At 40.9% G+C, this 12,520-nt stretch overlaps 1 protein-coding gene across 2 annotated transcripts in view; it reads right to left on the bottom strand.

Annotated features, from left to right (window-relative positions):
- The window catches only part of LOC117262875 (guanine nucleotide-binding protein G(o) subunit alpha), a 145,959-nt gene that overhangs the window by 110,649 nt on the left and 22,790 nt on the right, over window positions 1–12,520 (bottom strand). The window lies entirely within an intron of this gene.

The following is a 12,520-nucleotide window of genomic DNA, read 5'->3' as shown; positions in this document are numbered from 1 at the left end:
CCCCCTTTCATGCTCATTATACAGGCATATGCATATCATCACACAAGAAACAATAAAACACAGGCAGAGTCAGAAATAAGTGTGTGTGTGTGTGTGTGTCTGTGTGTGTGTGTGTGTGTGTGTGTGTGTGTGTGGGTGTATAGGAAAGTGTACTAGATGTTCTGATATTTTGCTTTCCTTCCTGTGATCAACTGTCACGTAAATCAACATATGTAAAGATGTGTTCCCCTGGTAAGATGATGAATGTCTGTGCTATGGTGAATGGATTTTTCATCTGGATCGCTGCATTCTTGAGCCTACCTAAGAAAGGGGGTACTATACTATACTGCAGTACTATAGTTTTAACAGCTTGCTTGCATTATTAGCAGGCCCCCAGGGATGCCATTCAGTTTTGCCTCTAATTTTTACCAGTGGCCAATTGTGGTACTGCAGTGAAAAAAATCCCCCATGGCCCAAAAAGTATTTTCCCCATAGACCATCTTTGCAAAAGAGACATCTCTAAAACAGGATACCTCAAACAATAAACAATGTCAATTATGACTCTTTCAATTGTGAATTTTTGATCCATGAAAGTTTTATATTTGTAAAACATGTCTTGAGCCGAGAAAAGCTATTTTTAGAATCAGTGATGGCATAACAATGTAGAGTCTATGAGCGGAGTGCAGCCAGCATAAGAAACACTACTGCGCGTATTCAGTGGGCCACAAACCACGGAAGTAAACCTGTAAGCTAGAAAATGCTTTTTGCATATATGCCAAGTGAGCAACTCCATTGTGATGAATAGGCCCCATCTTGGGGTCCGGTATCTAACTATACCTAGAAATCTATGATTATTAGTTAGCTAGGTAGATAGCAATCATTAGCATTGCTAGCTATTTAGAATTAGCCAACATTTTTAGCAAGCATGCTGGAGGAAGACATCCTGAAATAAAAACCTGAGGGAAAGCCTGTAAGGCTTCTAGATAATCCATTAATGGGTTAAGGTTTGGATTTTAGTTAATTTTAGTTAGCTAGATAGTTTACGTTGAGCTTAGGAACCTGTTTACAAGATTTTCATTTTTGTGCTTTTACAATAAGATTGGCTATTCTACCAATTTATCCCTCCAACAGTGTGTTGGTTTATGTATCATCCTACACATGATAAACTCCTATCCAAATATAATTTTACAGTAAATCGAGTTTGTGCTGACTTATGGGTGTCTTCCACGATGTAAGTCTCTACATAACCTACAGAAATGTAAATAAAAAGTTATTACAGTAAGATCACATGGGCATCAGGGATGTTTCTGAGGTATATTAGAACAGTTAGGTAACTGAGAGAGGTAGAAGGTTTTGGAAGAATAGGGATGAGGGGTTAGAGGGAAACACAGGTGAATGATGGAGGGGTACAACAAAAACACAAAAGATTGAGCAGGACAAGGGGGAGGGAGCCGAGGGGCCATAACTAGTAGGCTAAGCTGACATTTAGGCACACAGTGCTAGCAGCAACCCGTCCTGCTGTCTTAAATGTCACGCTGTCTTTCACTGCAGCTAACACAAGGACACAGCGAGAGACAGACTCACAGTTAGACAGTTAGTCAGGCAGACAGAAAGTACAGATGGACAGATGGATGAATCAGGCAAAGTCAAACAGAGAGAGTTGACAGAGCGATGGGCAGCCAAGAACAACAGACAGGACACCAGAAAGCAACTGCCTGACATAGTCGCACAGATACAGGTTGGGGCAACACGGTAAGGCAATTCAGATAGACATCATCCCCACACGTAGACCTCTGCACAGAAAGGACTGAGGATCGAACCAGGCCCCCTCTTGTAACACATCTTCAAACATTTTCATCCATCTCTATCAACTCAGTACATTTGTCCAGTTCTGCTCTGCCCTCCTGACACCACCTGACACACCACAAAAATTAGTCGATGGGCGCACCACCCACTAATCTCTATGATGAGGGGAATTACTGTTTGACCTTCCTGCCTACGACATGCATGCCCCACCGCCAGTCACTAGTCCACATCTTGAAACAAACACATTTTCTGATTTGAATGAGGTTATGCCTCCAGTTTTCAGTCTGTAGCCATTGTATCAAGCCCACATGGGCAGTGCTACCGTTGTTTGGAAAATCTAAATTTGCTGTCCTTTGAGAAGTTCAAGAGAATATTTTTTACAATATGTATGAGATAGCTGAAGTAAAGGAAGAGTTCTGACATTTGGGATGTAAGCTTATTAATTTTGTCTGGGAGCAGTTGCCAGGCAACTAGCAGATCAGGAGGTTTCTGCTCCCTGCTAAACAAGATATAACTCGTTAGTTAAGCCCCTTTCCACCACACAAGAAATCCACTAACACCCGCTAACATCTGGCTTATTATTGTAATGGGAAAGGTTACAATCAGCATTCACACCCAGCTCAAATGACTCTGCAGTAGTCACGGGTATTTATCGGCTCTGGCTCTGATTGGCAGCAGTGTTGCCAACTTAGCGACTTTGTCGCTATATTTAGCGACTTTTCAGACCCCTCTAGCGACTCTTTTTCAAAAAAGCGACTAGCAACAAATCTAGCAACTTTTTCTGATGTTACTGAAGACTTCTGGAGACTCTGTTGTGAGAGCATGTATCATTCTTATTCTTCTCAACGAGCAGCAGATGCTGCCGTGAGCTCCTCTCTCGCCCCAAAGCACTCACAGACGGCCCAGTCCTCCCTCCCTGCAGCAGTCAGAGCAGGAGATGTTAACCCCTCCACGTCCAGACTGCAAGTGAATCGCACATGCGCGGAACCGCTGCTGGCTGATCCTGACCTGGTTTACAGTCAGGGCGGGATGTAAAAGTAAAATTTTCTTTGACTAATATAAATCACTGAAAGAAGGTTCATTTGTAGTTCTAAACATATTCAGGGTGTTTTTCTCAGTTTTTGTCTCTCCCACGACGTTATTCCTCTCTCCTACAGCAGCCATTACAATTACATGCATATGGACAATTATGCAAATTAGGCGATGACGTCATTTAGCGACTTCTAGCGACTTTTAGGATAGCCAATAGCTACTTTTCTTACTGAGGAGTTGGCAACAGTGATTGGCAGTGATAGAAACAAAAACACTTGCATGAACGTGAAATAATTTTAGAACCTTTACCAGTAAGATGATGTGCCACAAAATATCATCCGTCTCCGCCAAAGCAGCGCTCAAACATAGTTCCAAATTAGACTGCATGAGTTTAAAAAAAGAGTCTGAATAAGCAAGAGATACTAAAAAAAAGTAACAATCATAACAGTTTCATTTACCTCCATGCTGTTTCCTACTGTTTACTAACCTGTTCTCCAGCCTGTCTGTGATGCTCTACTCTACTGGCAATGGGAAGGAAGTCTATAGCCTACTTTTAGCAAGTTTTCCCATGTTTAATTCCTGAATATGTGCACTATTTTTGGTGGAAAAGGGCCAGTGGGCAGACTTTGTCTTGAAACAGAGCCAGTCTTTGTGTTCTTGTGTTTTCGGTCTTTGTGCTAAGATAAAGCCCCATTTCCCCCAAGCAGTGCGGTAAAGTAAGGCTCAGTTCAGGGCGCTTTTTTTCCGTTTCCACTGTGAAAAGTTGTGGATAGCACTGATGGAACTGTTCCTAACCGTTACCATTTTTGGTACTCCCTCTGGTACCTAGCACACAGATCTGGTACTAAAAGGTGGAGCTATGAAAACTGCAGTCCATTGATTGGTCAGTAGCGGGCAGTCACTCTGTTCAGGGCCGAGTTGCAGCTCGCTGCAAGGCAGAAGCCACTGGTCATATCGTGGAGAGTTTAATTAGTAAACTCTAAATATGCAATGAAAACATGTTTTGCTGCCTCTTGCAGCAGCCAGGGTCGGAGAAAAAAATAACTTACCACACCTTAAATATTCTATGTTACAACTTTGACCATTATTTTAGTTTTTATATGACATACACTATTAGTAATGAGTGGATCTTCAATCGTTTATATGTATTAATTTCAGCCGGGTTATGTGAACTGCATATATTCTAATCCTCAGTCCTCACACACGTTGTGCCAATGCAACACTAAACCCCTGAGCTTGCCTGAGAGGGACTAAATGCACAAACCCACTATTTTCAAATATCCCATGGAAAGAGACTCACTGCTGCCAGTTCTATTTTGTTCTGAAAATGTCAGCGTGCAACCCTGTTCTCTGGACGATAAATGGGGTACAGACTTCCCTCTGTGTCACCAATAATAAGGAAATACAGTGAGTGACAACAGCTCCGCCCACATTTAAAGGTACAGTTTGCAGTGGAAACTCTAGGGTCTAGGTACCATGTCTCAAGGTTACTTTCGGTTCCAAAGGTACCATACCGAAAATGTTTGGTGGAAACGGGGCTTAAGCTATCCATCTATTCACTCCAGCTTCAGATTTACCATACAAATATGAGAGTGGTATCAATCTTCTCATCTAACTCTCAGCAAGAAAGCAAATAAATATATTACTATATATCGAACCATTATTTTAAAGGACCACTCCACCAATTTAGCACTGCACTTTAAACGGTTTTTGATTCACAGTAGCCAGTTAATGATAAAAAGGAAAAAGACTGATGGAGCAGAGCCATATAGATTTAGACAGGTATTTTTAATCCATGCAACCATTTCACACATTAAAAAACGGGACCCTACATTCCCCACAATGCAACTTGTCTGCCAACAGTAGGTTTGAGACTTGGGTGTACTATGCTAGTAGCAGCTAATGTGGGCTCAAGGCTCAAGCAGAGATGAAGAGTGGACTACAGAGACATGACTTGAAGCAATTTATCAGACATTCATCAGATCTCTAGAGCAACAAAGAGGGTCATACATCTTTCATAACAAATGCAGTAGTACTCAACAAGACCTGGAAACAGATTTTGATGTGTAAATTTGGATTTCCCCTTAAACAATTGATTGGGTCCCCCCACAAGTACTATTCACTATTACAACCCTTTTGACTGAAGGACAAAAAGGTGTGCAGAAAACCACCGTGGACTGTGTACCCATGCCTCTTCTTTAGATGACAACTTAATTATTATTAATTAAGATAAAGACATAATTAAAACACGGAAATACAAGTCTTAAAAGAAAAGTTAAGAAGTAAGATTGCAAAGACTACATCAAACAAGTTAAGTAATATCTTCTATAATCTTATACAGATTAACGTTGTAATTGCAAAGCAACATCATTCTCAAATAATTAAGTGGGATTTCATCTAGGACATTTTAATGAGGTACTTTTCCTCTCACACATGCATTAACAAAATAAACTCAACACACACACACACACACACACAGCTCTGTCTCAAAAACATCTCTGCAGTGTGTGCCTTTACATCTGAATAACACGTGCCACTGTACATTTGTATGCAAGTTTACGGTGTTTGAGTCTGCGTGTGTGTGTGTGTGTGTGTGTGTGTGTGTGTGTGTGTGTGTGTGTGTGTGTGTGTCGTGTGGAGGATGGCACAGCCCCGCACAGTGTAAGGTTTCAGATCAATCAGGCAGCCTGCCAGTCCTACATAAATACACCAGGCTCCTGTTTACATCCGTGACTTTCACACGGAGCACCAAAGCACAGATCTAAACACAAAAACTACGAGTAGAAATAAATAGATTATCCTTATCTGTATGATGTGCATATCACCTGACATTTATATGTATGAATATATACTGCATCACTGCAGAAAACATATCTAAATCTTTCAGTAGTTCTATATGGGCTAGCCTGATTTTTAATCTTTACTCTGGTCTCTCACTTTGTCTTAATGACTTGCCGACCAGACACTTTTTCTAAAATACTTCCTTCCATCTTTCCTTGCACCAGAGGTGATACGAGGACAAACTCCTAATTGGATGCTGCAGTCTCTGTGGAAACTGTGTTGAGCTGCAGATGCCAAGAAAGAGGATGATGCGTGTTTAACTGTTACACGAAACACCGATCAATAAGAACCTAAAATAAAGAATCAGGGACTCCTAAAGCCAGAGATCACTGTGCATCAGGAGTCCATCTCTCTAACATTAGACAAATGATATGAGCAATGTGCATTTTGTGAGATGTTTTTGTGAGTGTGTTTGGGTGGAAGAGCACAGCAGGTTCATTACCGTCTTCCTAGAAAGTAGCAATAGAGCAAAAAAAAAAAAAAAGGCCAAAAAAAAGAGACAATACAGGTAAAAAAAAAAAAAAAAAAAATCCGGGGACGCAAAGATTTAAGATCAGTTTTGTAGCAAGTGTTATTCGAGGTGTATCAGGGACTTGTTTTTGTGTGTGTGTGTGTGTGTGTGTGTGTGTGTGTGTGTGTGTGTGAACGTGTGTGTGAACGTGTGTGTGAACGTGTGTTGGGTTGTCTGGCCTGCTGATGTGAGCTTTCATGCATGAGGACCTTTTCTCATTACCCACTCTCCAAGCCCTTCTGTCAGCAAAGAGAGAGCACGGTGTGTCGGTGCTTGTGTGATGGTGTGGCTGTGTGTAATTTCCCGTAGCTTTGGCACAATCTGCACGGTGACCTGAAACATAGTTTAGTTTCACACCGAGTCAGACAGATGGACGGAGAGACGAACATATGGGCAATTTAACCACAATATTATTCCATGATACGGCTGCCATTTCTAGAGTATAGCAGATGTTAAGCAAGCAGTCAATAATCACATTCAGTGATTGGTATTTGAGGTGCTCGGCTGTAATGCCCTTCGAAAATTGATATTCACAACATTTCAAATGGCAAAAGACGTCTTTTTCTTTCTTTTTTTTCTTTTTTTAATGGATGTGAAACTGTCTTATCAAGGTCAGTCATTTTGTACCAACAGGAAATGCTTACACTGTGTGTGACGTTGGACGTCAATTAAACTGCAACTTTGAAATGCCCTAATGTCCTAAGGACAGAGGGATGGCATATGCTGTAAAGCCCTGTGAGGCAAACTGTGATTTGTGATACTGGGCTTTATAAATAAAATTGATTGATTGATTGATTGATTGATTGATTGAAATTGAACTTCACAAAGACATTCAAATGTCTGTCTTTAGATTTAATTTTTTTTGTTTGTTTGTTTGTTTACCAAATATTTTTTCTAAAGGTGTCATCATCTGCAATCTATTTAAAATTTTCCCCACTGTGAGAAGCTCTTCCATTTACTTTGAGCATTGCATTATGGGGGAATAGTTGTCATACTCAAACTTGCTTGGTATTAGTATGCAGTATGGATTTGGGACACACTTATGCTTTGGTTCCTGGTTCCAGCTACTAATAAAGATGGTGAAGTGCTAATGACACACCGAGGAGCAGCAGGGCTTGACATTAAGCTTTTATTGTATTCCCTTAACAGGCAAACTTACTTGTCCCAAACAGAAAATGTGAGCTAGCCACAACAAGCTAGAAAACTTAAAACTACCAGAATGCACTGCCCCGCACCGGACCAGTAAACACTCATGGTGGTGAGTGACGTAATGAGAGCTTTTCTTTTTTAATACATGACACAATATGGTAGCCAGCTGGTAAAAAAAAGACAATCTCAAATTTCAGTTTAACAGTGTGCTAATATATGTTTCATTAGAAAAAGGCAACACAGTAACAGAACCTTCGTTCATTTTGGATCAGCACTGCCTAGTTTTACATTACGATCTGAGTTTGGTCCGAGTTTAAGAGAGAGTTGAGCATCTCTCTTGCTCCCGCTAATAAGATGGAAGAAGGTTTACCATAGTTTATTTACACATGCACACCACATTTTTATCATACAAAGCTGGTTGAAAATCATCAAAGTATCCCTTTAAAGGAATACTCCGACGATTTGGGAGTTACGCCCTTTCTCTTTCATTTTCATATAGAGACAACATGATCAATATCTTTTTTGTGTCTGTACGTCCAGTGGCTGGGTCTCAGTGGTTAGCATTGCGGCTTAGCTTAGTGAATACAATTAAAGTCTATAGGGGGTCAGTAGCCTATGGTAAAAGTGTACAAATAAATGTTACAGAAACCCTGAAGCTGGTATTTCTGCACGTGTATTTAAAATAAACATGTTTAAACATTAATTCTAAAAACGAGAGTCCTGTTTAGTCGTTTTAGAAGAAGTTTGATACATGGAACTATAGTGTGTTTACGTCCTGCGCGGAGGGATACACCGGTGAGCAACAGCTGCAGCTGGCTCTGGGACAGGTACACTAGGTCACTCAGTAAAAGCAAACAAAGAGACGAAAATGTGCATTATATAGCGATATTACTCACTCGACTGAAAGCTGTCCATCAGCTCCTGCAGGCCTGGGGCATTTTTTCCAGTTTATTTTAGGAACATGAAAAAATGTTTCAATCACGCCAGGATTAGTGATTGCTGCAAAGTTTTCACTCCTTGTGATGCACTCTCTGCGGTGGTTTTCCTCCTGATGATATATCTCCCCAATGATGGTAGCACCGAATCCCATTCTGTGCAGCAAAATAATTCCACCTCCGTAGGCATAGGTTGGCAAGCCCCGCAGCTACACCACCAATCCTCCCCTGACCTCCGTCTCCCCTCGGCCCCTTGCTGTTCCGCCGCTTCGGAGGATTCAGCCTCTCTTCTCGCCCGCTCAGCATCCAACACCTGGAGTTCCTCATCTGTATGCTCCAGCTCAAACAGGTATGGCTCTGGGTCTGTGTCCGCTACAAGAAACTCTTCAAAATCGCGTTCAAAGTCGTCCATTGTAGCTACTATAATCCGGAGATATCGTTAGGCTAAATAAACAACTGAGTTTTGTTTACAGGCTACATCTGTCCCTGTGCCTGCTCACCGGTGTATCCCTCCGCAGATCACAGCGCAGGACGTAAACACACTATAGTTCCGTGTATCAAACTTCTTCTAAAGCGACTAAAACAGGACTTTCGTTTTTCGAATTAATGTTTAAACATGTTTATTTTAAATACACGTGCAGAAATGCCAGCTTCAGGGTTTCTGTAACGTTTATTTGTTCACTTTTACTGAGCAGGCTACTGACCCCCTATAGACTTATATAGTATTCGCTAAGCTAAGCCGCAATGCTAACTGCTGAGACCCAGCCACTGGACGTACAGACAGAAAAAAGATATCGATCATGTTGTCTCACTATGAAAATGATAGGAAAGGGCGTAACTTCCATATCGTCGGAGTATTGCTTTAAAGGTTAAGTGTGTGGGATATAGGGGAATATACTGGCAGATGTGAAATATGACATGTTTTCTTTAATGTATTATCACCAGAAAATTGTGTTTTTGTTACCTTAGAATGAGCCCTTTATATGTACATAGGGAACGGATCCTCATCTACAAAGATCATCATGTTGCACTGCCATGTTTTGACAGTAGCCCAAAACAGACAAACTTAACACTAGTTCTAAATAGGGCCACTCACGTTTTTGCATTGGCCACCATAGTTAGCAGCCCCTCCGTGACAAGCAGTGTTGGAAAAACACTGACTTTTTCTTAAAGTGAAACTGCTTTATTCAGTATTTTACAGGCTTAAATCTCTTGGTCTGTTTCTTCTGGATAGGAAGAGACCTCTGCAAATAATTCAGCTTCAGGTAAAAACCTCTTGAACAATTAGCCTAACCCTGGAGAAAATCTAACCATGAGAAGTTTCAGCTGGTTGCAATATGCAGTCCTCACCAATAGATGCCACTAAACCTACTTAAATCTTACACAGTTTTCCTTTAAGTAAACAAAGTTGATAGATGTGACTGAGAAAGTCAAGACTGTTTCTTCAGCAATGCAGCTGCCTTTAAGGGGTGCACTGTGGGGGAAAATTATATGCATCTCAGCAAATATTAGCATCAGCCTGTGAGCTAAACCAACCATGGTGATAGGCCAGCTTATAGGCGATTAAGTAATGACAACCACCCTTCAGCACCATTACCCCACGGGGCCTGGTGTGAATTAAACCGAGCTTCAAATCCTCCCCCCAGGAGTCCATTCCTTTCTACAGTTCATGACAAACGCATGTCAACATGTCAGTCTTTTGATATATGCCATTCTACAACAAAACTGCATCTACAATAAAGATTTTATTTTCAAAACGATTTAAGGCAAGTGTCCTCAGTTTCCCTGAAATGTAGAACTTGTACCTCTTGTGCGACTGTGAGTCTGGGTCCTGTCATCAGAAGGACAGAGAGATGGATGCTTAAAGCAGTGGCATTTACATTTTATCTAATCTTAATCCAAACATTGTACATACTGAGACACTTACAAAACACAGGGTACGGGAGATCAGTATCTCTGATTACCATGAATACAAACAGCTATAAAAAAAAACACACAACATCAATACACAAAAAGAGGACCATGTACAGTACAGGCCAAAAGTTTGGACACACCTTCTCATTCAGTGCGTTTTCTTTATTCTCATGACTATTTACATTGTAGATTCTCACTGAAGGCATCAAAACTATGAATGAACACATGTGGAGTTATGTACTTAACAAAAAAAGGTGAAATAACTGAAAACATGTTTTATATTCTAGTTTCTTCAAAATAGCCACCCTTTCAGCCAACCAATCAGCTAACTAAAGAAAAACGAGTGGCCATCATTACTTTAAGAAATGAAGGTCAGTCAGTCCGGAAAATTGCAAAAACTTTAAATGTGTCCCCAAGTGGAGTCGCAAAAACCATCAAGCGCTACAACGAAACTGGCACACATGAGGACCGACCCAGGAAAGGAAGACCAAGAGTCACCTCTGCTTCTGAGGATAAGTTCATCCGCAGTAATCAGAGCAAAGGGTGGCTATTTTGAAGAAACTAGAATATAAAACATGTTTTCAGTTATTTAACCTTTTTTTGTTAAGTACATAACTCCACATGTGTTCATTCATAGTTTTGATGCCTTCAGTGAGAATCTACAATGTAAATAGTCATGAAAATAAAGAAAACGCATTGAATGAGAAGGTGTGTCCAAACTTTTGGCCTGTACTGTATGTGCTTTAGACACAAACATACACACACACACATTGTATCAAACACAACATGCCTGCCTGTCTCCCATTATTCCTCACACTTATATTTTTATCCTCACACCTACTCATGTGAACACACACGGGCTACAAACTATACTGTGCAATTAGGTCTTTATCTCTCTACTGCATTGTTGCTAGCTACCACTGTTTGTCCAAACACAACCACACACAAACGCACCACACACACATGCATGCAGGGTCACACAGACCCTGTGTGATTGGTTCTTTATCGCTATGCTGTGCATCCACTTACTTTGTGGTCTTTGTCGACAGAGCTCTCAGTCGTGACAAAGTGCATGCTGACCAACTCCTGTCAATACTGCCGGACAGAGTTACTTACACAATGCACTGTGTGTGTGTGTGTGTGTGTGTGTGTGAGAGAGAGCATTTAGGGGAGCGTTAGAACAAGTGCAAAGAGTGAAGGAGAAAGAGGGATAAAAATGTGATGGGCGATAATAATGGGTAAGAGAGAGACCGTGAAAGAAGCGGCAGATAATCAAGAAAAAAAGAAGCTATAAATAAGCAGAGGTGTCTGTAATACAACCCCCACCCTGACTTACACACACACACACACACAGTGAAACGGAAGCTTCAACTGCTCTGTCACTTGGCTCCACTCACTTGCCATCACACCTTGAGGTCAAGCAGCAGCATCCAGAGCACACATACACATACTCCCACACACATCTCCAGGCTCTGGACTCCCTATCTTTTTTTTTTTTTTTTTTTTTTTACCCAAACACCATAGTTGGTCGGTTGATCCACCACTTTGGTCTGTATGAAAATATGTCAGCTATTGAACAGATTGCCATGAACTTTTGTACAAATATTGACTGCTTCCAGAAGATGAATTCCACAGACTTTGGTGAGCCCCTGATTCTTCCTCCAGCGCCACCATGAGGTTGACATTTGTGATTTGGTGTAAAATTTCTCAGCAAGTATTGAATGGAATACCATTTCATTATATCATCAACTGACTGATCCTGGTCCCTTTCTATTATATTCATTAAAACAGAAATACTTTCCCTTTTCTACAAACATTTAATAATTATGTACTTGCGACACCCACAAATCTGTAAATATATATTTTTTTAAAACTATTACTTATTCTGGGAAACTCCACTCCCGAATACAACACCACATTCACCTCCAATCCTCACCCCCAAACATATAAATATTCATCCAACTTATGTAGTAGTAGTTAGAGAAATACTACAGTAGTGAAAAGTATACTCCAGTGTTTCCCCTACCATTATATATTATATTATTTTTTGGAGCTGGACCGTTCAGTAGGAGCGTTACTGGAATATATTTACCGTTCTGTTATTCAGAACAGCACCCTCTCGCAGCGCAGAGCATATTCTGTGCACAGACGGAGAAGCAGAACGACAGGTGCATGAAACTTAACCGTTCATTTCGCTGGGTCTAAAAGTTTGTATTCACTTGCCTCTGCAGCAGCTGCTCCTCTCATCCATTGATGTGATCTGATCGCTGATCGGATCAATTGATCAGTTATCCACCCGGGGACTCAAACTCCACAAACTGATGCAGAGGCAAGAAAGATCATCTATGCTGCG

This window comes from Epinephelus lanceolatus, chromosome 5, assembly GCF_041903045.1.
Source record: "Epinephelus lanceolatus isolate andai-2023 chromosome 5, ASM4190304v1, whole genome shotgun sequence".
In the NCBI taxonomy this organism is placed as follows: Eukaryota; Metazoa; Chordata; class Actinopteri; order Perciformes; family Serranidae; genus Epinephelus; species Epinephelus lanceolatus.
Note: the sequence above shows the minus strand (reverse complement) of the source record. Positions and strands in the feature narration are given on the sequence as shown.